The sequence below is a fragment of the Thunnus albacares genome, chromosome 2 (genome assembly GCF_914725855.1).
Source record: "Thunnus albacares chromosome 2, fThuAlb1.1, whole genome shotgun sequence".
In the NCBI taxonomy this organism is placed as follows: domain Eukaryota; kingdom Metazoa; phylum Chordata; class Actinopteri; order Scombriformes; family Scombridae; genus Thunnus; species Thunnus albacares.
Genome location: NC_058107.1, coordinates 38,841,500 through 38,865,096, shown reverse-complemented (window position 1 = coordinate 38,865,096; position 23,597 = coordinate 38,841,500). Strand labels below are relative to the sequence as shown.

General features: G+C 49.7%; 1 protein-coding gene, 6 long non-coding RNA genes and 20 other non-coding genes across 27 annotated transcripts in view; 2 read left to right on the top strand and 25 right to left on the bottom strand.

Annotated features, from left to right (window-relative positions):
* Window positions 1-1,100: 1,100 nt before the first annotated feature.
* Window positions 1,101-1,182, bottom strand: trnas-gcu. The gene has a single exon. It is a non-coding gene; the product is annotated as a tRNA-Ser (tRNA).
* Window positions 1,183-1,351: 169 nt separating this feature from the next.
* On the bottom strand, window positions 1,352-2,721 carry LOC122971297. The gene is made up of 2 exons (XR_006399445.1): window positions 2,495-2,721; window positions 1,352-2,462 (listed from the first exon to the last, which is right to left on the bottom strand). It is a non-coding gene; the product is annotated as an uncharacterized LOC122971297 (long non-coding RNA).
* trnaa-agc lies at window positions 1,678-1,750 on the bottom strand. Its single transcript has one exon. It is a non-coding gene; the product is annotated as a tRNA-Ala (tRNA).
* Window positions 2,722-2,911: 190 nt separating the features above from the next.
* trnas-gcu lies at window positions 2,912-2,993 on the bottom strand. The gene has a single exon. It is a non-coding gene; the product is annotated as a tRNA-Ser (tRNA).
* Window positions 2,994-3,162: 169 nt separating this feature from the next.
* Window positions 3,163-5,510, bottom strand: LOC122971292. Its single transcript, XR_006399444.1, has 2 exons — window positions 4,306-5,510; window positions 3,163-4,273 (listed from the first exon to the last, which is right to left on the bottom strand). It is a non-coding gene; the product is annotated as an uncharacterized LOC122971292 (long non-coding RNA).
* Window positions 3,489-3,561, bottom strand: trnaa-agc. Its single transcript has one exon. It is a non-coding gene; the product is annotated as a tRNA-Ala (tRNA).
* trnas-gcu lies at window positions 4,738-4,819 on the bottom strand. The gene has a single exon. It is a non-coding gene; the product is annotated as a tRNA-Ser (tRNA).
* On the bottom strand, window positions 5,315-5,387 carry trnaa-agc. Its single transcript has one exon. It is a non-coding gene; the product is annotated as a tRNA-Ala (tRNA).
* A 1,046-nt stretch (window positions 5,511-6,556) lies between the features above and the next one.
* On the bottom strand, window positions 6,557-6,638 carry trnas-gcu. Its single transcript has one exon. It is a non-coding gene; the product is annotated as a tRNA-Ser (tRNA).
* A 169-nt stretch (window positions 6,639-6,807) lies between these two features.
* Window positions 6,808-8,177, bottom strand: LOC122971287. Its single transcript, XR_006399443.1, has 2 exons — window positions 7,951-8,177; window positions 6,808-7,918 (listed from the first exon to the last, which is right to left on the bottom strand). It is a non-coding gene; the product is annotated as an uncharacterized LOC122971287 (long non-coding RNA).
* trnaa-agc lies at window positions 7,134-7,206 on the bottom strand. Its single transcript has one exon. It is a non-coding gene; the product is annotated as a tRNA-Ala (tRNA).
* Window positions 8,178-8,367: 190 nt separating the features above from the next.
* On the bottom strand, window positions 8,368-8,449 carry trnas-gcu. Its single transcript has one exon. It is a non-coding gene; the product is annotated as a tRNA-Ser (tRNA).
* A 169-nt stretch (window positions 8,450-8,618) lies between these two features.
* On the bottom strand, window positions 8,619-10,974 carry LOC122971280. The gene is made up of 2 exons (XR_006399442.1): window positions 9,762-10,974; window positions 8,619-9,729 (listed from the first exon to the last, which is right to left on the bottom strand). It is a non-coding gene; the product is annotated as an uncharacterized LOC122971280 (long non-coding RNA).
* trnaa-agc lies at window positions 8,945-9,017 on the bottom strand. Its single transcript has one exon. It is a non-coding gene; the product is annotated as a tRNA-Ala (tRNA).
* On the bottom strand, window positions 10,194-10,275 carry trnas-gcu. The gene has a single exon. It is a non-coding gene; the product is annotated as a tRNA-Ser (tRNA).
* A 1,037-nt stretch (window positions 10,975-12,011) lies between the features above and the next one.
* On the bottom strand, window positions 12,012-12,093 carry trnas-gcu. Its single transcript has one exon. It is a non-coding gene; the product is annotated as a tRNA-Ser (tRNA).
* A 503-nt stretch (window positions 12,094-12,596) lies between these two features.
* Window positions 12,597-12,669, bottom strand: trnaa-agc. The gene has a single exon. It is a non-coding gene; the product is annotated as a tRNA-Ala (tRNA).
* A 1,169-nt stretch (window positions 12,670-13,838) lies between these two features.
* On the bottom strand, window positions 13,839-13,920 carry trnas-gcu. The gene has a single exon. It is a non-coding gene; the product is annotated as a tRNA-Ser (tRNA).
* Window positions 13,921-14,082: 162 nt separating this feature from the next.
* On the bottom strand, window positions 14,083-15,385 carry LOC122971274. The gene is made up of 2 exons (XR_006399441.1): window positions 15,226-15,385; window positions 14,083-15,193 (listed from the first exon to the last, which is right to left on the bottom strand). It is a non-coding gene; the product is annotated as an uncharacterized LOC122971274 (long non-coding RNA).
* Window positions 14,409-14,481, bottom strand: trnaa-agc. The gene has a single exon. It is a non-coding gene; the product is annotated as a tRNA-Ala (tRNA).
* A 257-nt stretch (window positions 15,386-15,642) lies between the features above and the next one.
* trnas-gcu lies at window positions 15,643-15,724 on the bottom strand. Its single transcript has one exon. It is a non-coding gene; the product is annotated as a tRNA-Ser (tRNA).
* Window positions 15,725-15,893: 169 nt separating this feature from the next.
* LOC122971267 lies at window positions 15,894-17,263 on the bottom strand. Its single transcript, XR_006399439.1, has 2 exons — window positions 17,037-17,263; window positions 15,894-17,004 (listed from the first exon to the last, which is right to left on the bottom strand). It is a non-coding gene; the product is annotated as an uncharacterized LOC122971267 (long non-coding RNA).
* A 190-nt stretch (window positions 17,264-17,453) lies between these two features.
* trnas-gcu lies at window positions 17,454-17,535 on the bottom strand. The gene has a single exon. It is a non-coding gene; the product is annotated as a tRNA-Ser (tRNA).
* A 1,152-nt stretch (window positions 17,536-18,687) lies between these two features.
* On the bottom strand, window positions 18,688-18,769 carry trnas-gcu. The gene has a single exon. It is a non-coding gene; the product is annotated as a tRNA-Ser (tRNA).
* A 503-nt stretch (window positions 18,770-19,272) lies between these two features.
* trnaa-agc lies at window positions 19,273-19,345 on the bottom strand. The gene has a single exon. It is a non-coding gene; the product is annotated as a tRNA-Ala (tRNA).
* A 1,100-nt stretch (window positions 19,346-20,445) lies between these two features.
* trnas-gcu lies at window positions 20,446-20,527 on the top strand. Its single transcript has one exon. It is a non-coding gene; the product is annotated as a tRNA-Ser (tRNA).
* Window positions 20,528-22,489: 1,962 nt separating this feature from the next.
* tti2 (TELO2 interacting protein 2) overlaps window positions 22,490-23,597 on the top strand; it is a 7,619-nt gene continuing 6,511 nt past the window's right edge. Inside the window, exon 1 of the mRNA XM_044334076.1 lies at window positions 22,490-22,661. The gene's annotated coding sequence lies outside the window, so the exon portion shown is untranslated. The remainder of the gene's footprint in view (window positions 22,662-23,597) is intronic.

Here is a 23,597-nt window from a genome sequence, read left to right as displayed (position 1 = left end):
GTTAACTTGTAGTCGTGTAAAGACAGAAGATTGAATTGAACATGAGCTGACGAGGATGGCGTTGAAACAGAGGCGTGAAGAGCGCAATTGATTGGGAGGTCTTCACACAGACCTGGAAGGTCTGGAGGGTTTCATGGGTGTCTTTCCTAAGTGGAGACACCAAATAAAGATAGGTTTTTTTCCCCCTCCAGTATCACGAATCCTCCACAGGGGAGGAAGGAAGGGAAGTGCAGCACGGAACTAGATAGCTTCCCTTTCTTGGTAGGGGAATTAGCTCAAATGGTAGAGCGCTCGCTTCGCATGTGAGAGGTAGCGGGATCGACGCCCGCATTCTCCAAAAGGCTTTTAGGCATTTCTTCTACTTACGTAGGGAAAGTCTAGCTAACGTGGAGAAGCGGTTTTGCATCTGAACGTGGGTAAGACAGTCGTAATCAGAAAGGTCTGGATGAGGCATCCATAGGACCCAAAGGACACAAAGTCCCGAGTGGAAGAGGGAGAGAGAGCGGGAGAAGGAAAGAGGTCCCGGGAGACCCGACTGTCCATCGCAGAGAGGCCTGGCTGCAGGGGCTGTTAGGTGGGGCGGAAAACTTGGTGGCGTAGTGACATTCACGGGGCTGGTTGGTGAGCTGCTGTAGCTGGCCAGCTAAGCGCTAACTCGCTAGCCGGCTGGGCCACCGCTAGTCATTCACAGCAGCTCCCAGAGTTTCCCTCTTTTTCCCTGCTGTTCCCTTTCCTCGTCTTGACATTTGTACACGGCTCATTCAAAGAGGTAGCAGTATCGTGGCCTCCTCTCATAACTGAGTGCAAAGCAGCTCTCTGTTGTGCAGCAGCTTTGATTTGACACGCCAGCGGTGCAAGGCATCCAACAGGCTAGGATAGCTGCCTCCGTTTTGGACTCTCTGTTCCCCCCGCCCCCCAACCAAGTACCATAGGGAACGCTTGCAAGAGGGCTTGCGATTGGTCGCTGGTGTGCGGATTGATTTCCCCTCCTTGACCGGCCCCTGTGATTAGATGAGTTGAATTCACTGCATGGAGGCCTTAGTCATGGAGCCGGTTAGCTCCACGACATGTAAACGCAGCAGACTAAAGTCAAGCTGACTCGACGAGGATGGGATTCGAACCCACGCGTGCAGAGCACAATGGATTAGCAGTCCATCGCCTTAACCACTCGGCCACCTCGTCTGTTGACGGGGATTCAATACATACAATCCATACAGCCGTGGCGTTGTATGGACAATCTGTGAAACGCATTGACGTCGGCTAACGTGGCGGTCGTGAGAGCGGTCAGAGTCACGGGACTGAAGGTGTGAATAGTTGAGGAGCCTTTTGGGAAGGATTGAATCATAGCTGACAGTCTAACAGCCCGTTCACACATGCAGACTCCAACACTGGAGACACAACAGGACGCCTTTCAGTATGACGTGGACTCTCAAAAACTGCCACTGCTGCTCAAAGGGAAGTTGAGAAAAATTCAACTTTATGCAGAAGTTAAGAGTGGAGGAGGAGGTTGAAAGAAATGATGCGCGGGAAGAAAGGACATGTCAGCAGAGTGCTGACCTTACATGTAAGAGGACTCTCTCTATCTCACCTCTGAATTAACCGCACAGATGGGGTTGTTTGCTGTAGTGCAGGAGAAAGTCCCAGGCACCATTACGCGGAGACAGCGGGAAAGGCTTGTGGAGAATGCGGGCGTCGATCCCGCTACCTCTCGCATGCTAAGCGAGCGCTCTACCATTTGAGCTAATTCCCCTGTCGTCTAAAAAGCACTCTCTTCACTTTTAATCACTCCCCCCTGCAGTGGTGAAATGTGGCTTTTCTTGTTAACTTGTAGTCGTGTAAAGACAGAAGATTGAATTGAACATGAGCTGACGAGGATGGCGTTGGAACAGAGGCGTGAAGAGCGCAATTGATTGGGAGGTCTTCACACAGACCTGGAAGGTCTGGAGGGTTTCATGGGTGTCTTTCCTAAGTGGAGACACCAAATAAAGATAGGTTTTTTTCCCCCTCCAGTATCACGAATCCTCCACAAGGGAGGAAGGAAGGGAAGTGCAGCACGGAACTAGATAGCTTCCCTTTCTTGGTAGGGGAATTAGCTCAAATGGTAGAGCGCTCGCTTCGCATGTGAGAGGTAGCGGGATCGACGCCCGCATTCTCCAAAAGGCTTTTAGGCATTTCTTCTACTTACGTAGGGAAAGTCTAGCTAACGTGGAGAAGCGGTTTTGCATCTGAACGTGGGTAAGACAGTCGTAATCAGAAAGGTCTGGATGAGGCATCCATAGGACCCAAAGGACACAAAGTCCCGAGTGGAAGAGGGAGAGAGAGCGGGAGAAGGAAAGAGGTCCCGGGAGACCCGACTGTCCATCGCAGAGAGGCCTGGCTGCAGGGGCTGTTAGGTGGGGCGGAAAACTTGGTGGCGTAGTGACATTCACGGGGCTGGTTGGTGAGCTGCTGTAGCTGGCCAGCTAAGCGCTAACTCGCTAGCCGGCTGGGCCACCGCTAGTCATTCACAGCAGCTCCCAGAGTTTCTCTCCGCTGTTCCGTTTCCTCGTCTTGACATTTGTACACGGCTCATTCAAAGAGGTAGCAGTATCGTGGCCTCCTCTCATAACTGAGTGCAAAGCAGCTCTCTGTTGTGCAGCAGCTTTGATTTGACACGCCAGCGGTGCAAGGCATCCAACAGGCTAGGATAGCTGCCTCCGTTTTGGACTCTCTGTTCCCCCCGCCCCCCAACCAAGTACCATAGGGAACGCTTGCAAGAGGGCTTGCGATTGGTCGCTGGTGTGCGGATTGATTTCCCCTCCTTGACCGGCCCGTGTGATTAGATGAGTTGAATTCACTGCATGGAGGCCTTAGTCATGGAGCCGGTTAGCTCCACGACATGTAAACGCAGCAGACTAAAGTCAAGCTGACTCGACGAGGATGGGATTCGAACCCACGCGTGCAGAGCACAATGGATTAGCAGTCCATCGCCTTAACCACTCGGCCACCTCGTCTGTTGACGGGGATTCAATACATACAATCCATACAGCCGTGGCGTTGTATGGACAATCTGTGAAACGCATTGACGTCGGCTAACGTGGCGGTCGTGAGAGCGGTCAGAGTCACGGGACTGAAGGTGTGAATAGTTGAGGAGCCTTTTGGGAAGGATTGAATCATAGCTGACAGTCTAACAGCCCGTTCACACATGCAGACTCCAACACTGGAGACACAACAGGACGCCTTTCAGTATGACGTGGACTCTCAAAAACTGCCACTGCTGCTCAAAGGGAAGTTGAGAAAAATTCAACTTTATGCAGAAGTTAAGAGTGGAGGAGGAGGTTGAAAGAAATGATGCGCGGGAAGAAAGGACATGTCAGCAGAGTGCTGACCTTACATGTAAGAGGACTCTCTCTATCTCACCTCTGAATTAACCGCACAGATGGGGTTGTTTGCTGTAGTGCAGGAGAAAGTCCCAGGCACCATTACGCGGAGACAGCGGGAAAGGCTTGTGGAGAATGCGGGCGTCGATCCCGCTACCTCTCGCATGCTAAGCGAGCGCTCTACCATTTGAGCTAATTCCCCTGTCGTCTAAAAAGCACTCTCTTCACTTTTAATCACTCCCCCCTGCAGTGGTGAAATGTGGCTTTTCTTGTTAACTTGTAGTCGTGTAAAGACAGAAGATTGAATTGAACATGAGCTGACGAGGATGGCGTTGGAACAGAGGCGTGAAGAGCGCAATTGATTGGGAGGTCTTCACACAGACCTGGAAGGTCTGGAGGGTTTCATGGGTGTCTTTCCTAAGTGGAGACACCAAATAAAGATAGGTTTTTTTCCCCCTCCAGTATCACGAATCCTCCACAAGGGAGGAAGGAAGGGAAGTGCAGCACGGAACTAGATAGCTTCCCTTTCTTGGTAGGGGAATTAGCTCAAATGGTAGAGCGCTCGCTTCGCATGTGAGAGGTAGCGGGATCGACGCCCGCATTCTCCAAAAGGCTTTTAGGCATTTCTTCTACTTACGTAGGGAAAGTCTAGCTAACGTGGAGAAGCGGTTTTGCATCTGAACGTGGGTAAGACAGTCGTAATCAGAAAGGTCTGGATGAGGCATCCATAGGACCCAAAGGACACAAAGTCCCGAGTGGAAGAGGGAGAGAGAGCGGGAGAAGGAAAGAGGTCCCGGGAGACCCGACTGTCCATCGCAGAGAGGCCTGGCTGCAGGGGCTGTTAGGTGGGGCGGAAAACTTGGTGGCGTAGTGACATTCACGGGGCTGGTTGGTGAGCTGCTGTAGCTGGCCAGCTAAGCGCTAACTCGCTAGCCGGCTGGGCCACCGCTAGTCATTCACAGCAGCTCCCAGAGTTTCTCTCCGCTGTTCCGTTTCCTCGTCTTGACATTTATACACGGCTCATTCAAAGAGGTAGCAGTATCGTGGCCTCCTCTCATAACTGAGTGCAAAGCAGCTCTCTGTTGTGCAGCAGCTTTGATTTGACACGCCAGCGGTGCAAGGCATCCAACAGGCTAGGATAGCTGCCTCCGTTTTGGACTCTCTGTTCCCCCCGCCCCCCACCCAAGTATCATAGGGAGCGCTTGCAAGAGGGCTTGCGATTGGTCGCTGGTGTGCGGATTGATTTCCCCTCCTTGACCGGACCCTGTGATTAGATGAGTTGAATTCACTGCCTTCAATGCTGCCGCATGGAGGCCTTACTCATGGAGCCGGTTAGCTCCACGACATGTAAACGCAGCAGACTAAAGTCAAGCTGACTCGACGAGGATGGGATTCGAACCCACGCGTGCAGAGCACAATGGATTAGCAGTCCATCGCCTTAACCACTCGGCCACCTCGTCTGTTGACGGGGATTCAATACATACAATCCATACAGCCGTGGCGTTGTATGGACAATCTGTGAAACGCATTGACGTCGGCTAACGTGGCGGTCGTGAGAGCGGTCAGAGTCACGGGACTGAAGGTGTGAATAGTTGAGGAGCCTTTTGGGAAGGATTGAATCATAGCTGACAGTCTAACAGCCCGTTCACACATGCAGACTCCAACACTGGAGACACAACAGGACGCCTTTCAGTATGACGTGGACTCTCAAAAACTGCCACTGCTGCTCAAAGGGAAGTTGAGAAAAATTCAACTTTATGCAGAAGTTAAGACTGGAGGAGGAGGTTGAAAGAAATGATGCGCGGGAAGAAAGGACATGCCAGCAGAGTGCTGACCTTACATGTAAGAGGACTCTCTCTATCTCACCTCTGAATTAACCGCACAGATGGGGTTGTTTGCTGTAGTGCAGGAGAAAGTCCCAGGCACCATTATGCGGAGACAGCGGGAAAGGCTTGTGGAGAATGCGGGCGTCGATCCCGCTACCTCTCGCATGCTAAGCGAGCGCTCTACCATTTGAGCTAATTCCCCTGTCGTCTAAAAAGCACTCTCTTCACTTTTAATCACTCCCCCCTGCAGTGGTGAAATGTGGCTTTTCTTGTTAACTTGTAGTCGTGTAAAGACAGAAGATTGAATTGAACATGAGCTGACGAGGATGGCGTTGAAACAGAGGCGTGAAGAGCGCAATTGATTGGGAGGTCTTCACACAGACCTGGAAGGTCTGGAGGGTTTCATGGGTGTCTTTCCTAAGTGGAGACACCAAATAAAGATAGGTTTTTTTCCCCCTCCAGTATCACGAATCCTCCACAGGGGAGGAAGGAAGGGAAGTGCAGCACGGAACTAGATAGCTTCCCTTTCTTGGTAGGGGAATTAGCTCAAATGGTAGAGCGCTCGCTTCGCATGTGAGAGGTAGCGGGATCGACGCCCGCATTCTCCAAAAGGCTTTTAGGCATTTCTTCTACTTACGTAGGGAAAGTCTAGCTAACGTGGAGAAGCGGTTTTGCATCTGAACGTGGGTAAGACAGTCGTAATCAGAAAGGTCTGGATGAGGCATCCATAGGACCCAAAGGACACAAAGTCCCGAGTGGAAGAGGGAGAGAGAGCGGGAGAAGGAAAGAGGTCCCGGGAGACCCGACTGTCCATCGCAGAGAGGCCTGGCTGCAGGGGCTGTTAGGTGGGGCGGAAAACTTGGTGGCGTAGTGACATTCACGGGGCTGGTTGGTGAGCTGCTGTAGCTGGCCAGCTAAGCGCTAACTCGCTAGCCGGCTGGGCCACCGCTAGTCATTCACAGCAGCTCCCAGAGTTTCCCTCTTTTTCCCTGCTGTTCCCTTTCCTCGTCTTGACATTTGTACACGGCTCATTCAAAGAGGTAGCAGTATCGTGGCCTCCTCTCATAACTGAGTGCAAAGCAGCTCTCTGTTGTGCAGCAGCTTTGATTTGACACGCCAGCGGTGCAAGGCATCCAACAGGCTAGGATAGCTGCCTCCGTTTTGGACTCTCTGTTCCCCCCGCCCCCCAACCAAGTACCATAGGGAACGCTTGCAAGAGGGCTTGCGATTGGTCGCTGGTGTGCGGATTGATTTCCCCTCCTTGACCGGCCCCTGTGATTAGATGAGTTGAATTCACTGCATGGAGGCCTTAGTCATGGAGCCGGTTAGCTCCACGACATGTAAACGCAGCAGACTAAAGTCAAGCTGACTCGACGAGGATGGGATTCGAACCCACGCGTGCAGAGCACAATGGATTAGCAGTCCATCGCCTTAACCACTCGGCCACCTCGTCTGTTGACGGGGATTCAATACATACAATCCATACAGCCGTGGCGTTGTATGGACAATCTGTGAAACGCATTGACGTCGGCTAACGTGGCGGTCGTGAGAGCGGTCAGAGTCACGGGACTGAAGGTGTGAATAGTTGAGGAGCCTTTTGGGAAGGATTGAATCATAGCTGACAGTCTAACAGCCCGTTCACACATGCAGACTCCAACACTGGAGACACAACAGGACGCCTTTCAGTATGACGTGGACTCTCAAAAACTGCCACTGCTGCTCAAAGGGAAGTTGAGAAAAATTCAACTTTATGCAGAAGTTAAGAGTGGAGGAGGAGGTTGAAAGAAATGATGCGCGGGAAGAAAGGACATGTCAGCAGAGTGCTGACCTTACATGTAAGAGGACTCTCTCTATCTCACCTCTGAATTAACCGCACAGATGGGGTTGTTTGCTGTAGTGCAGGAGAAAGTCCCAGGCACCATTACGCGGAGACAGCGGGAAAGGCTTGTGGAGAATGCGGGCGTCGATCCCGCTACCTCTCGCATGCTAAGCGAGCGCTCTACCATTTGAGCTAATTCCCCTGTCGTCTAAAAAGCACTCTCTTCACTTTTAATCACTCCCCCCTGCAGTGGTGAAATGTGGCTTTTCTTGTTAACTTGTAGTCGTGTAAAGACAGAAGATTGAATTGAACATGAGCTGACGAGGATGGCGTTGGAACAGAGGCGTGAAGAGCGCAATTGATTGGGAGGTCTTCACACAGACCTGGAAGGTCTGGAGGGTTTCATGGGTGTCTTTCCTAAGTGGAGACACCAAATAAAGATAGGTTTTTTTCCCCCTCCAGTATCACGAATCCTCCACAAGGGAGGAAGGAAGGGAAGTGCAGCACGGAACTAGATAGCTTCCCTTTCTTGGTAGGGGAATTAGCTCAAATGGTAGAGCGCTCGCTTCGCATGTGAGAGGTAGCGGGATCGACGCCCGCATTCTCCAAAAGGCTTTTAGGCATTTCTTCTACTTACGTAGGGAAAGTCTAGCTAACGTGGAGAAGCGGTTTTGCATCTGAACGTGGGTAAGACAGTCGTAATCAGAAAGGTCTGGATGAGGCATCCATAGGACCCAAAGGACACAAAGTCCCGAGTGGAAGAGGGAGAGAGAGCGGGAGAAGGAAAGAGGTCCCGGGAGACCCGACTGTCCATCGCAGAGAGGCCTGGCTGCAGGGGCTGTTAGGTGGGGCGGAAAACTTGGTGGCGTAGTGACATTCACGGGGCTGGTTGGTGAGCTGCTGTAGCTGGCCAGCTAAGCGCTAACTCGCTAGCCGGCTGGGCCACCGCTAGTCATTCACAGCAGCTCCCAGAGTTTCTCTCCGCTGTTCCGTTTCCTCGTCTTGACATTTGTACACGGCTCATTCAAAGAGGTAGCAGTATCGTGGCCTCCTCTCATAACTGAGTGCAAAGCAGCTCTCTGTTGTGCAGCAGCTTTGATTTGACACGCCAGCGGTGCAAGGCATCCAACAGGCTAGGATAGCTGCCTCCGTTTTGGACTCTCTGTTCCCCCCGCCCCCCAACCAAGTACCATAGGGAACGCTTGCAAGAGGGCTTGCGATTGGTCGCTGGTGTGCGGATTGATTTCCCCTCCTTGACCGGCCCGTGTGATTAGATGAGTTGAATTCACTGCATGGAGGCCTTAGTCATGGAGCCGGTTAGCTCCACGACATGTAAACGCAGCAGACTAAAGTCAAGCTGACTCGACGAGGATGGGATTCGAACCCACGCGTGCAGAGCACAATGGATTAGCAGTCCATCGCCTTAACCACTCGGCCACCTCGTCTGTTGACGGGGATTCAATACATACAATCCATACAGCCGTGGCGTTGTATGGACAATCTGTGAAACGCATTGACGTCGGCTAACGTGGCGGTCGTGAGAGCGGTCAGAGTCACGGGACTGAAGGTGTGAATAGTTGAGGAGCCTTTTGGGAAGGATTGAATCATAGCTGACAGTCTAACAGCCCGTTCACACATGCAGACTCCAACACTGGAGACACAACAGGACGCCTTTCAGTATGACGTGGACTCTCAAAAACTGCCACTGCTGCTCAAAGGGAAGTTGAGAAAAATTCAACTTTATGCAGAAGTTAAGAGTGGAGGAGGAGGTTGAAAGAAATGATGCGCGGGAAGAAAGGACATGTCAGCAGAGTGCTGACCTTACATGTAAGAGGACTCTCTCTATCTCACCTCTGAATTAACCGCACAGATGGGGTTGTTTGCTGTAGTGCAGGAGAAAGTCCCAGGCACCATTACGCGGAGACAGCGGGAAAGGCTTGTGGAGAATGCGGGCGTCGATCCCGCTACCTCTCGCATGCTAAGCGAGCGCTCTACCATTTGAGCTAATTCCCCTGTCGTCTAAAAAGCACTCTCTTCACTTTTAATCACTCCCCCCTGCAGTGGTGAAATGTGGCTTTTCTTGTTAACTTGTAGTCGTGTAAAGACAGAAGATTGAATTGAACATGAGCTGACGAGGATGGCGTTGGAACAGAGGCGTGAAGAGCGCAATTGATTGGGAGGTCTTCACACAGACCTGGAAGGTCTGGAGGGTTTCATGGGTGTCTTTCCTAAGTGGAGACACCAAATAAAGATAGGTTTTTTTCCCCCTCCAGTATCACGAATCCTCCACAAGGGAGGAAGGAAGGGAAGTGCAGCACGGAACTAGATAGCTTCCCTTTCTTGGTAGGGGAATTAGCTCAAATGGTAGAGCGCTCGCTTCGCATGTGAGAGGTAGCGGGATCGACGCCCGCATTCTCCAAAAGGCTTTTAGGCATTTCTTCTACTTACGTAGGGAAAGTCTAGCTAACGTGGAGAAGCGGTTTTGCATCTGAACGTGGGTAAGACAGTCGTAATCAGAAAGGTCTGGATGAGGCATCCATAGGACCCAAAGGACACAAAGTCCCGAGTGGAAGAGGGAGAGAGAGCGGGAGAAGGAAAGAGGTCCCGGGAGACCCGACTGTCCATCGCAGAGAGGCCTGGCTGCAGGGGCTGTTAGGTGGGGCGGAAAACTTGGTGGCGTAGTGACATTCACGGGGCTGGTTGGTGAGCTGCTGTAGCTGGCCAGCTAAGCGCTAACTCGCTAGCCGGCTGGGCCACCGCTAGTCATTCACAGCAGCTCCCAGAGTTTCTCTCCGCTGTTCCGTTTCCTCGTCTTGACATTTATACACGGCTCATTCAAAGAGGTAGCAGTATCGTGGCCTCCTCTCATAACTGAGTGCAAAGCAGCTCTCTGTTGTGCAGCAGCTTTGATTTGACACGCCAGCGGTGCAAGGCATCCAACAGGCTAGGATAGCTGCCTCCGTTTTGGACTCTCTGTTCCCCCCGCCCCCCACCCAAGTATCATAGGGAGCGCTTGCAAGAGGGCTTGCGATTGGTCGCTGGTGTGCGGATTGATTTCCCCTCCTTGACCGGACCCTGTGATTAGATGAGTTGAATTCACTGCCTTCAATGCTGCCGCATGGAGGCCTTACTCATGGAGCCGGTTAGCTCCACGACATGTAAACGCAGCAGACTAAAGTCAAGCTGACTCGACGAGGATGGGATTCGAACCCACGCGTGCAGAGCACAATGGATTAGCAGTCCATCGCCTTAACCACTCGGCCACCTCGTCTGTTGACGGGGATTCAATACATACAATCCATACAGCCGTGGCGTTGTATGGACAATCTGTGAAACGCATTGACGTCGGCTAACGTGGCGGTCGTGAGAGCGGTCAGAGTCACGGGACTGAAGGTGTGAATAGTTGAGGAGCCTTTTGGGAAGGATTGAATCATAGCTGACAGTCTAACAGCCCGTTCACACATGCAGACTCCAACACTGGAGACACAACAGGACGCCTTTCAGTATGACGTGGACTCTCAAAAACTGCCACTGCTGCTCAAAGGGAAGTTGAGAAAAATTCAACTTTATGCAGAAGTTAAGACTGGAGGAGGAGGTTGAAAGAAATGATGCGCGGGAAGAAAGGACATGCCAGCAGAGTGCTGACCTTACATGTAAGAGGACTCTCTCTATCTCACCTCTGAATTAACCGCACAGATGGGGTTGTTTGCTGTAGTGCAGGAGAAAGTCCCAGGCACCATTACGCGGAGACAGCGGGAAAGGCTTGTGGAGAATGCGGGCGTCGATCCCGCTACCTCTCGCATGCTAAGCGAGCGCTCTACCATTTGAGCTAATTCACCTGTCGTCTAAAAAGCACTCTCTTCACTTTTAATCACTCCCCCCTGCAGTGGTGAAATGTGGCTTTTCTTGTTAACTTGTAGTCGTGTAAAGACAGAAGATTGAATTGAACATGAGCTGACGAGGATGGCGTTGGAACGAGGCGTGAAGAGCGCAATTGATTGGGAGGTCTTCACACAGACCTGGAAGGTCTGGAGGGTTTCATGGGTGTCTTTCCTAAGTGGAGACACCAAATAAAGATAGGTTTTTTTCCCCCTCCAGTATCACGAATCCTCCACAGGGGAGGAAGGAAGGGAAGTGCAGCACGGAACTAGATAGCTTCCCTTTCTTGGTAGGGGAATTAGCTCAAATGGTAGAGCGCTCGCTTCGCATGTGAGAGGTAGCGGGATCGACGCCCGCATTCTCCAAAAGGCTTTTAGGCATTTCTTCTACTTACGTAGGGAAAGTCTAGCTAACGTGGAGAAGCGGTTTTGCATCTGAACGTGGGTAAGACAGTCGTAATCAGAAAGGTCTGGATGAGGCATCCATAGGACCCAAAGGACACAAAGTCCCGAGTGGAAGAGGGAGAGAGAGCGGGAGAAGGAAAGAGGTCCCGGGAGACCCGACTGTCCATCGCAGAGAGGCCTGGCTGCAGGGGCTGTTAGGTGGGGCGGAAAACTTGGTGGCGTAGTGACATTCACGGGGCTGGTTGGTGAGCTGCTGTAGCTGGCCAGCTAAGCGCTAACTCGCTAGCCGGCTGGGCCACCGCTAGTCATTCACAGCAGCTCCCAGAGTTTCCCTCTTTTTCCCTGCTGTTCCCTTTCCTCGTCTTGACATTTGTACACGGCTCATTCAAAGAGGTAGCAGTATCGTGGCCTCCTCTCATAACTGAGTGCAAAGCAGCTCTCTGTTGTGCAGCAGCTTTGATTTGACACGCCAGCGGTGCAAGGCATCCAACAGGCTAGGATAGCTGCCTCCGTTTTGGACTCTCTGTTCCCCCCGCCCCCCAACCAAGTACCATAGGGAACGCTTGCAAGAGGGCTTGCGATTGGTCGCTGGTGTGCGGATTGATTTCCCCTCCTTGACCGGCCCCTGTGATTAGATGAGTTGAATTCACTGCATGGAGGCCTTAGTCATGGAGCCGGTTAGCTCCACGACATGTAAACGCAGCAGACTAAAGTCAAGCTGACTCGACGAGGATGGGATTCGAACCCACGCGTGCAGAGCACAATGGATTAGCAGTCCATCGCCTTAACCACTCGGCCACCTCGTCTGTTGACGGGGTTTCAATACATACAATCCATACATGGATCCATACGTGGCGTTGTATGGACAATCTGTGAAACGCATTGATGTCGGCTAACGTGGCGGTCGTGAGAGCGGTCAGAGTCACGGGACTGAAGGTGTGAATAGTTGAGGAGCCATTTTGTAAGGATTGAATCATAGCTGACAGTCTAACAGCCCGTTCACACATGCAGACGCCAACACTGGAGACACAACAGGACGCCTTTCAGTATGACGTGGACTCTCAAAAACTGCCACTGCTGCTCAAAGGGAAGTTGAGAAAAATTCAACTTTATGCAGAAGTTAAGACTGGAGGAGGAGGTTGAAAGAAATGATGCGCGGGAAGAAAGGACATGCCAGCAGAGTGCTGACCTTACATGTAAGAGGACTCTCTCTATCTCACCTCTGAATTAACCGCACAGATGGGGTTGTTTGCTGTAGTGCACCAGAAAGTCCCAGGCACCATTACGCGGAGACAGCGGGAAAGGCTTGTGGAGAATGCGGGCGTCGATCCCGCTACCTCTCGCATGCTAAGCGAGCGCTCTACCATTTGAGCTAATTCCCCTGTCGTCTAAAAAGCACTCTCTTCACTTTTAATCACTCCCCCCTGCAGTGGTGAAATGTGGCTTTTCTTGTTAACTTGTAGTCGTGTAAAGACAGAAGATTGAATTGAACATGAGCTGACGAGGATGGCGTTGGAACAGAGGCGTGAAGAGCGCAATTGATTGGGAGGTCTTCACACAGACCTGGAAGGTCTGGAGGGTTTCATGGGTGTCTTTCCTAAGTGGAGACACCAAATAAAGATAGGTTTTTTTCCCCCTCCAGTATCACGAATCCTCCACAGGGGAGGAAGGAAGGGAAGTGCAGCACGGAACTAGATAGCTTCCCTTTCTTGGTAGGGGAATTAGCTCAAATGGTAGAGCGCTCGCTTCGCATGTGAGAGGTAGCGGGATCGACGCCCGCATTCTCCAAAAGGCTTTTAGGCATTTCTTCTACTTACGTAGGGAAAGTCTAGCTAACGTGGAGAAGCGGTTTTGCATCTGAACGTGGGTAAGACAGTCGTAATCAGAAAGGTCTGGATGAGGCATCCATAGGACCCAAAGGACACAAAGTCCCGAGTGGAAGAGGGAGAGAGAGCGGGAGAAGGAAAGAGGTCCCGGGAGACCCGACTGTCCATCGCAGAGAGGCCTGGCTGCAGGGGCTGTTAGGTGGGGCGGAAAACTTGGTGGCGTAGTGACATTCACGGGGCTGGTTGGTGAGCTGCTGTAGCTGGCCAGCTAAGCGCTAACTCGCTAGCCGGCTGGGCCACCGCTAGTCATTCACAGCAGCTCCCAGAGTTTCCCTCTTTTTCCCTGCTGTTCCCTTTCCTCGTCTTGACATTTATACACGGCTCATTCAAAGAGGTAGCAGTATCGTGGCCTCCTCTCATAACTGAGTGCAAAGCAGCTCTCTGTTGTGCAGCAGCTTTGATTTGACACGCCAGCGGTGCAAGGCATCCAACAGGCTAGGATAGCTGCCTCCGTTTTGGACTCTCTGTTCCCCCCGCCCCCCAACCAAGTACCATAGGGAACGCTTGCAAGAGGGCTTGCGATTGGTCGCTGGTGTGCGGATTGATTTCCCCTCCTTGACCGGCCCCTGTGATTAGATGAGTTGAATTCACTGCATGGAGGCCTTAGTCATGGAGCCGGTTAGCTCCACGACATGTAAACGCAGCAGACTAAAGTCAAGCTGACTCGACGAGGATGGGATTCGAACCCACGCGTGCAGAGCACAATGGATTAGCAGTCCATCGCCTTAACCACTCGGCCACCTCGTCTGTTGACGAGGTTTCAATGTCCATACAGCCGTGGCGTTGTATGGACAATCTGTGAAACGCATTGATGTCGGCTAACGTGGCGGTCGTGAGAGCGGTCAGAGTCACGGGACTGAAGGTGTGAATAGTTGAGGAGCCATTTCGGAAGGATTGAATCATAGCTGACAGTCTAACAGCCCGTTCACACATGCAGACTCCAACACTGGAGACACAACAGGACGCCTTTCAGTATGACGTGGACTCTCAAAAACTGCCACTGCTGCTCAAAGGGAAGTTGAGAAAAATTCAACTTTATGCAGAAGTTAAGACTGGAGGAGGAGGTTGAAAGAAATGATGCGCGGGAAGAAAGGACATGCCAGCAGAGTGCTGACCTTACATGTAAGAGGACTCTCTCTATCTCACCTCTGAATTAACCGCACAGATGGGGTTGTTTGCTGTAGTGCACCAGAAAGTCCCAGGCACCATTACGCGGAGACAGCGGGAAAGGCTTGTGGAGAATGCGGGCGTCGATCCCGCTACCTCTCGCATGCTAAGCGAGCGCTCTACCATTTGAGCTAATTCCCCTGTCGTCTAAAAAGCACTCTCTTCACTTTTAATCACTCCCCCCTGCAGTGGTGAAATGTGGCTTTTCTTGTTAACTTGTAGTCGTGTAAAGACAGAAGATTGAATTGAACATGAGCTGACGAGGATGGCGTTGGAACAGAGGCGTGAAGAGCGCAATTGATTGGGAGGTCTTCACACAGACCTGGAAGGTCTGGAGGGTTTCATGGGTGTCTTTCCTAAGTGGAGACACCAAATAAAGATAGGTTTTTTTCCCCCTCCAGTATCACGAATCCTCCACAGGGGAGGAAGGAAGGGAAGTGCAGCACGGAACTAGATAGCTTCCCTTTCTTGGTAGGGGAATTAGCTCAAATGGTAGAGCGCTCGCTTCGCATGTGACAGGTAGCGGGATCGACGCCCGCATTCTCCAAAAGGCTTTTAGGCATTTCTTCTACTTACGTAGGGAAAGTCTAGCTAACGTGGAGAAGCGGTTTTGCATCTGAACGTGGGTAAGACAGTCGTAATCAGAAAGGTCTGGATGAGGCATCCATAGGACCCAAAGGACACAAAGTCCCGAGTGGAAGAGGGAGAGAGAGCGGGAGAAGGAAAGAGGTCCCGGGAGACCCGACTGTCCATCGCAGAGAGGCCTGGCTGCAGGGGCTGTTAGGTGGGGCGGAAAACTTGGTGGCGTAGTGACATTCACGGGGCTGGTTGGTGAGCTGCTGTAGCTGGCCAGCTAAGCGCTAACTCGCTAGCCGGCTGGGCCACCGCTAGTCATTCACAGCAGCTCCCAGAGTTTCTCTCCGCTGTTCCGTTTCCTCGTCTTGACATTTGTACACGGCTCATTCAAAGAGGTAGCAGTATCGTGGCCTCCTCTCATAACTGAGTGCAAAGCAGCTCTCTGTTGTGCAGCAGCTTTGATTTGACACGCCAGCAGTGCAAGGCATCCAACAGGCTAGGATAGCTGCCTCCGTTTTGGACTCTGTGTTCCCCCCGCCCCCCAACCAAGTACCATAGGGAACGCTTGCAAGAGGGCTTGCGATTGGTCGCTGGTGTGCGGATTGATTTCCCCTCCTTGACCGGCCCCTGTGATTAGATGAGTTGAATTCACTGCATGGAGGCCTTAGTCATGGAGCCGGTTAGCTCCACGACATGTAAACGCAGCAGACTAAAGTCAAGCTGACTCGACGAGGATGGGATTCGAACCCACGCGTGCAGAGCACAATGGATTAGCAGTCCATCGCCTTAACCACTCGGCCACCTCGTCTGTTGACGGGGATTCAATACATACAATCCATACAGCCGTGGCGTTGTATGGACAATCTGTGAAACGCATTGACGTCGGCTAACGTGGCGGTCGTGAGAGCGGTCAGAGTCACGGGACTGAAGGTGTGAATAGTTGAGGAGCCTTTTGGGAAGGATTGAATCATAGCTGACAGTCTAACAGCCCGTTCACACATGCAGACTCCAACACTGGAGACACAACAGGACGCCTTTCAGTATGACGTGGACTCTCAAAAACTGCCACTGCTGCTCAAAGGGAAGTTGAGAAAAATTCAACTTTATGCAGAAGTTAAGACTGGAGGAGGAGGTTGAAAGAAATGATGCGCGGGAAGAAAGGACATGCCAGCAGAGTGCTGACCTTACATGTAAGAGGACTCTCTCTATCTCACCTCTGAATTAACCGCACAGATGGGGTTGTTTGCTGTAGTGCAGGAGAAAGTCCCAGGCACCATTACGCGGAGACAGCGGGAAAGGCTTGTGGAGAATGCGGGCGTCGATCCCGCTACCTCTCGCATGCTAAGCGAGCGCTCTACCATTTGAGCTAATTCACCTGTCGTCTAAAAAGCACTCTCTTCACTTTTAATCACTCTCCCCTGCAGTGGTGAAATGTGGCTTTTCTTGTTAACTTGTAGTCGTGTAAAGACAGAAGATTGAATTGAACATGAGCTGACGAGGATGGCGTTGGAACAGAGGCGTGAAGAGCGCAATTGATTGGGAGGTCTTCACACAGACCTGGAAGGTCTGGAGGGTTTCATGGGTGTCTTTCCTAAGTGGAGACACCAAATAAAGATAGGTTTTTTTCCCCCTCCAGTATCACGAATCCTCCACAGGGGAGGAAGGAAGGGAAGTGCAGCACGGAACTAGATAGCTTCCCTTTCTTGGTAGGGGAATTAGCTCAAATGGTAGAGCGCTCGCTTCGCATGTGAGAGGTAGCGGGATCGACGCCTGCATTCTCCAAAAGGCTTTTAGGCATTTCTTCTACTTACGTAGGGAAAGTCTAGCTAACGTGGAGAAGCGGTTTTGCATCTGAACGTGGGTAAGACAGTCGTAATCAGAAAGGTCTGGATGAGGCATCCATAGGACCCAAAGGACACAAAGTCCCGAGTGGAAGAGGGAGAGAGAGCGGGAGAAGGAAAGAGGTACCGGGAGACCCGACTGTCCATCGCAGAGAGGCCTGGCTGCAGGGGCTGTTAGGTGGGGCGGAAAACTTGGTGGCGTAGTGACATTCACGGGGCTGGTTGGTGAGCTGCTGTAGCTGGCCAGCTAAGCGCTAACTCGCTAGCCGGCTGGGCCACCGCTAGTCATTCACAGCAGCTCCCAGAGTTTCTCTCCGCTGTTCCGTTTCCTCGTCTTGACATTTGTACACGGCTCATTCAAAGAGGTAGCAGTATCGTGGCCTCCTCTCATAACTGAGTGCAAAGCAGCTCTCTGTTGTGCAGCAGCTTTGATTTGACACGCCAGCGGTGCAAGGCATCCAACAGGCTAGGATAGCTGCCTCCGTTTTGGACTCTCTGTTCCCCCCGCCCCCCAACCAAGTACCATAGGGAACGCTTGCAAGAGGGCTTGCGATTGGTCGCTGGTGTGCGGATTGATTTCCCCTCCTTGACCGGACCCTGTGATTAGATGAGTTGAATTCACTGCATGGAGGCCTTAGTCATGGAGCCGGTTAGCTCCACGACATGTAAACGCAGCAGACTAAAGTCAAGCTGACTCGACGAGGATGGGATTCGAACCCACGCGTGCAGAGCACAATGGATTAGCAGTCCATCGCCTTAACCACTCGGCCACCTCGTCTGTTGACGAGTTTTCAATGTCCATACAGCCGTGGCGTTGTATGGACAATCTGTGAAACGCATTGACGTCGGCTAACGTGGCGGTCGTGAGAGCGGTCAGAGTCACGGGACTGAAGGTGTGAATAGTTGAGGAGCCTTTTGGGAAGGATTGAATCATAGCTGACAGTCTAACAGCCCGTTCACACATGCAGACTCCAACACTGGAGACACAACAGGACGCCTTTCAGTATGACGTGGACTCTCAAAAACTGCCACTGCTGCTCAAAGGGAAGTTGAGAAAAATTCAACTTTATGCAGAAGTTAAGACTGGAGGAGGAGGTTGAAAGAAATGATGCGCGGGAAGAAAGGACATGCCAGCAGAGTGCTGACCTTACATGTAAGAGGACTCTCTCTATCTCACCTCTGAATTAACCGCACAGATGGGGTTGTTTGCTGTAGTGCACCAGAAAGTCCCAGGCACCATTACGCGGAGACAGCGGGAAAGGCTTGTGGAGAATGCGAGCGTCGATCCCGCTACCTCTCGCATGCTAAGCGAGCGCTCTACCATTTGAGCTAATTCCCCTGTCGCCTAAAAAGCACTCTCTTCACTTTTAATCACTCCCCCCTGCAGTGGTGAAATGTGGCTTTTCTTGTTAACTTGTAGTCGTGTAAAGACAGAAGATTGAATTGAACATGAGCTGACGAGGATGGCGTTGGAACAGAGGCGTGAAGAGCGCAATTGATTGGGAGGTCTTCACACAGACCTGGAAGGTCTGGAGGGTTTCATGGGTGTCTTTCCTAAGTGGAGACACCAAATAAAGATAGGTTTTTTTCCCCCTCCAGTATCACGAATCCTCCACAGGGGAGGAAGGAAGGGAAGTGCAGCACGGAACTAGATAGCTTCCCTTTCTTGGTAGGGGAATTAGCTCAAATGGTAGAGCGCTCGCTTCGCATGTGACAGGTAGCGGGATCGACGCCCGCATTCTCCAAAAGGCTTTTAGGCATTTCTTCTACTTACGTAGGGAAAGTCTAGCTAACGTGGAGAAGCGGTTTTGCATCTGAACGTGGGTAAGACAGTCGTAATCAGAAAGGTCTGGATGAGGCATCCATAGGACCCAAAGGAGCCGGTTAGCTCCACGACATGTAAACGCAGCAGACTAAAGTCAAGCTGACTCGACGAGGATGGGATTCAAACCCACGCGTGCAGAGCACAATGGATTAGCAGTCCATCGCCTTAACCACTCGGCCACCTCGTCTGTTGACGGGGTTTCAATACATACAATCCATACATGGATCCATACGTGGCGTTGTATGGACAATCTGTGAAACGCATTGACGTCGGCTAACGTGGCGGTCGTGAGAGCGGTCAGAGTCACGGGACTGAAGGTGTGAATAGTTGAGGAGCCTTTTGGGAAGGATTGAATCATAGCTGACAGTCTAACAGCCCGTTCACACATGCAGACTCCAACACTGGAGACACAACAGGACGCCTTTCAGTATGAGGTGGACTCTCAAAAACTGCCACTGCTGCTCAAAGGGAAGTTGAGAAAAATTCAACTTTATGCAGAAGTTCAGACTGGAGGAGGAGGTTGAAAGAAATGATGCGCGGGAAGAAAGGACATGCCAGCAGAGTGCTGACCTTACATGTAAGAGGACTCTCTCTATCTCACCTCTGAATTAACCGCACAGATGGGGTTGTTTGCTGTAGTGCAGGAGAAAGTCCCAGGCACCATTACGCGGAGACAGCGGGAAAGGCTTGTGGAGAATGCGGGCGTCGATCCCGCTACCTCTCGCATGCTAAGCGAGCGCTCTACCATTTGAGCTAATTCCCCTGTCGTCTAAAAAGCACTCTCTTCACTTTTAATCACTCCCCCCTGCAGTGGTGAAATGTGGCTTTTCTTGTTAACTTGTAGTCGTGTAAAGACAGAAGATTGAATTGAACATGAGCTGACGAGGATGGCGTTGGAACAGAGGCGTGAAGAGCGCAATTGATTGGGAGGTCTTCAGAAAGGTCAGAAAGGTCTGGATGAGGCATCCATAGGACCCAAAGGACACAAAGTCCCGAGTGGAAGAGGGAGAGAGAGCGGGAGAAGGACATGAGCAGCCCAGAACAGTCGATTGTTGACAAGTGGCGTAAAAAACTATATGAAACTATATGAAGAATATAAAAGAGTTTTCACCAAAAAGGGTAAAACTACTGCAATTAACAAGGTGAAGGAGACGACTGATCTCTACCTGTAGGTGGGCAGTGATGGTTTAAAGGTTAGAAGAGCAACGGTTGACGGTTCCATCCGTTGGCACACTTTTATAAATTATAAATGCTAAGCTTTTAAATAAAAGGCTTCACTCCGACACAGAAGTGACCCTGTGAGATTAACTGAACAGTTAGGCGTCTGTTTCCATCCGTCAGACGTTCTTTGACACACAGCTGAATTATAAGCTTGACAGTTATCCTGCTACGGAGCAGCTAGTTCTGCTGAATAAGTTACCATGGTTACCAAGCCGGTGATCATATAAACCACAGTGATGGAACGAATCTCTCACTTAAATTAGCTAGACTTTACCTTAAACCAGCGTGATGGAAACCTGTCAGGAGAGCAGAAAAGGGTTAAAAGGTCCTCTGGAGAATGCGGGCATCGATCCCGCTACCTCTCACATGCTAAGCGAGCGCTCTACCATTTGAGCTAATTCCCCTGCAGGGATGGGTGTATGGTGTAGCTTTTCATTTCCCTCCCTCCCCCCCTACGCTTCTATTTTAGGAAGTGGATTCATGTTTCTGAACTGCAGACAAACTCTGAGGCACAAGCCAGAACATCCAGCATCTCCTCTGATCCTCACTTTCATTAAACTACCAGCAAACTCATCTAACTAAAGGTCCATACTGGGTCGGTATTCTCCATCAGACTTTTATTGTGAAATACCAAGTACAACAGACGAGGTGGCCGAGTGGTTAAGGCGATGGACTGCTAATCCATTGTGCTCTGCACGCGTGGGTTCGAATCCCATCCTCGTCGCAGTTTAGTTTAGTTCTCTGTGTTTCCATGTCAACAGGATAACTGGCTCCGTTATGACGATCCTCTTTGAAACAATAAGATTTCTTCATCAGAAATGTTCTCTGCCTTATTGATTCATCGTCACATGTACTGAAACAAACCAGAGACTTATAGTGTTGTTAATTCTCTCATGTCGTGTAAATGGAGCCCACTGGTGGACAGAATACTCACTACTGCTTGATGACCAGTTGCAGACAGGTGTGAACTCAGTGACGCACACCAGAAGACGCACACCGACACGCATCGGTGTGTTCTTTAATGACTCTCAACCCACTGAGATAAACCTACCTGGACCTGGATCATTCTTCTGCTCTCAGTGATTATTAATCCCATCGATGAGCACCAGTAACGCTGCTGTTACTTCTCTCATCTGCAGACAGGTGTGCAGACAGGTGTGCTTCAAGCTAGACGTCCTCACGGGTCCAAACATTCAGGCCCAAACCCATAAAGACCCAGAAATGTCTTAGAACCAAACCAGACCCGTCTATTGAGACTCGGACCCATGCAGAACTGAGAAACCTGAAACCAGCCGGGAGACACAAACCTGATCAGCACTGATTTCACAGCTGATTGCTTTTAACGAGTTCATGTTAATTTACAAGTTGTCAAAACAAACCGTTGTGTGTTACCTGATGTAACGTTACTTCTCTCCTCGCTGTGATGCATCTAATCCGTCGTCTTTGCCAAGAACGTTAGTAAAATACATCCAGGTTTTCTGTTCTTCCTCTCTGACTGAAACCTTATTCCAGCTTGAAAGTCCACTGGCTGTCATGGTAACGGATGAAAAACACAACTTCAGAATCAGCTTTGCAGTTTTGTTGCATCAAACGTAATAAAGATAATTGACTGTTTGCTTTTTTGAACTATAGTAACGATTGCTTGTTAGTTTCCACAGCTGCTAACGTTAGCATTGCTAATTTGTTTGCTAACGAGTCTGACCTCTACTCTCTGACCTTTCACCTCCTGAGCAGCTCACACAGGTCATTTGGTATCATTTTTAGGACAAAGATGAACACAAACACACACTCAGCACTTCCTTCATGAACCGACCCGACTAGCCTCCTCAGAATGGAAGCATGTTATTAGGGCCCAAGCATTCCTCCTTCTCCTTCTCCTTCTCCTTCTCCTTCTTCTTCTCCTTTTCCTTCTTCTTCTTCTTCTTCTTTTTCTCCTCTTCCTCCTCCTCTTCCTCCTCCTCCTCAATGGATCACATTTTTGAGGTTCTAGGGAATCTCAAAAACTCACAAAACCTTTCACCTGCATCAGAAATGGCGTAACCTGATATCTGATACGGGCTCAGTAGCGCCCCCGTAGATGAATGAAGTTTATTAGACACATGATGTAACATCTCCAGACTTATAAAAGCTTCTTGGAGCCATAAGCTGAGTCCAACAGTCTCTCTGATGTTTGTCACGCTCACAGTCTGATATCAGACAGATTCTCTGATCTGCTCGACATGTATGAACATGTTCTCTTCTGTTTGTGATGGTTTCCTTCTAATAAAATATGTAAAAATAAGAACTAAAATATAAAAATGAACAAATAGAAACTACAGTTTTATTTGAAAAAAGGCTTCTGGTATTTACATATTTATTTATTTTTGTTTAATTATTTTTTATGTTTTTTTTCTTTATTGAAACAATTAAAAAATATAAAAAACACAACACTGGTTCCTTTTATTTTATATCATTATAAAATATTATAACTGTTCTATGTAATGTATATTATATATTTATTATTATTTTATCTATTAATTTTATTTATGAGGGTCACGTATTTTTCCAAACAACAAATGTAGAAACTATTTCACCTTCTTTCTTTTATCTTTATTTATAAATGTCGCGTTTTTCTGAAGCAGGAGAGTTTTATGTGTTTTATGAGATAAAAAGATTTCGGTTTGTTTTAACTTATATTTTGGTTTTGGTTGCGTCATATCGGAGGGCGGGAACGTTTCATTCGGAGCTTGTATCTGACCGAACGTATTTTCAGGTGACACCGTCCGTCCCGGTAAACAGTCCGGAGCTTTCAGTCGACGTGCAGCGAAGCTGAAGAGACTTTTTAAATGATTGTTATAAAGCAAAGCGACTGATTTCAGGTCAGATTGAAACTTTCACACGTTTTTATGAACAAACTGACGCTGAAATGATGAATATTAGTAATTTATGTTGTATAATTGATATAATATCAATAATAATCATTGATAATGACAGAAACATGTTTAATGTCTCAAACTCAACATACAGTTCAGATAAATGAAGCAGCCAAACTATTGTAACATTTGTTTATATGTTTATAAAGTATATAGACTGAATTCTGTTTATTATTTCATTGTATTTTGTTTGTATTATATTGTTTATATTGTTATGTTGTTTGTATTATTACTGTTCTTGTCTGTTTCCTGCTGCAACATGCACATCTCTCCTCTGGGATCAATAACGTCTCATCTTATTATCCAGCCAGTTTAAATATTTTAACTCTTAAAGGTGCAGTCTGTAGGATTTAGTTCCCTCAGAATGAGCCTTTATGTCTACAGCAGGACGGGTCGTCTTCCTACAGTAGCCCTGAGAGGACAAACCAAACGCCGGCTCTAGAGAGGGTCCACGGTGTTTTTCTCGTGCAGTGTGTGGTCGTATGTCGGGGTTGGTTAGCGGAGTCTGGCTGGACGCTGTAGGATTGGTGGTTCATAACGACCTCGGTCAGCTCAACCCGAGCCTGAGGAGGAGGAGGAGGAGGAGGAGGAGGAAGAGTAACCTCACCACTAGATGGCACTAAATCCTACAAACTGCTCCTTTAATATTCAACATGTGTTAAGTGCTCTGCTTGAATCAGTCAGATTATTGATCACTGATCACTGCCTGCAACGACTCATCAACAGAAAAACAATCTGCAGCTGTTTTGATGATCAATTAATCGTTTTGAGTCATTTTTGAAGAAAAAAAAAGTCCAAATTCTCTGATTCAGTTTGTTAAATGTAAATATTTTCTGGTTTCTTGAGTCTCTTTGACAGTAAACTGAAGAAGTTTTAGGAAAC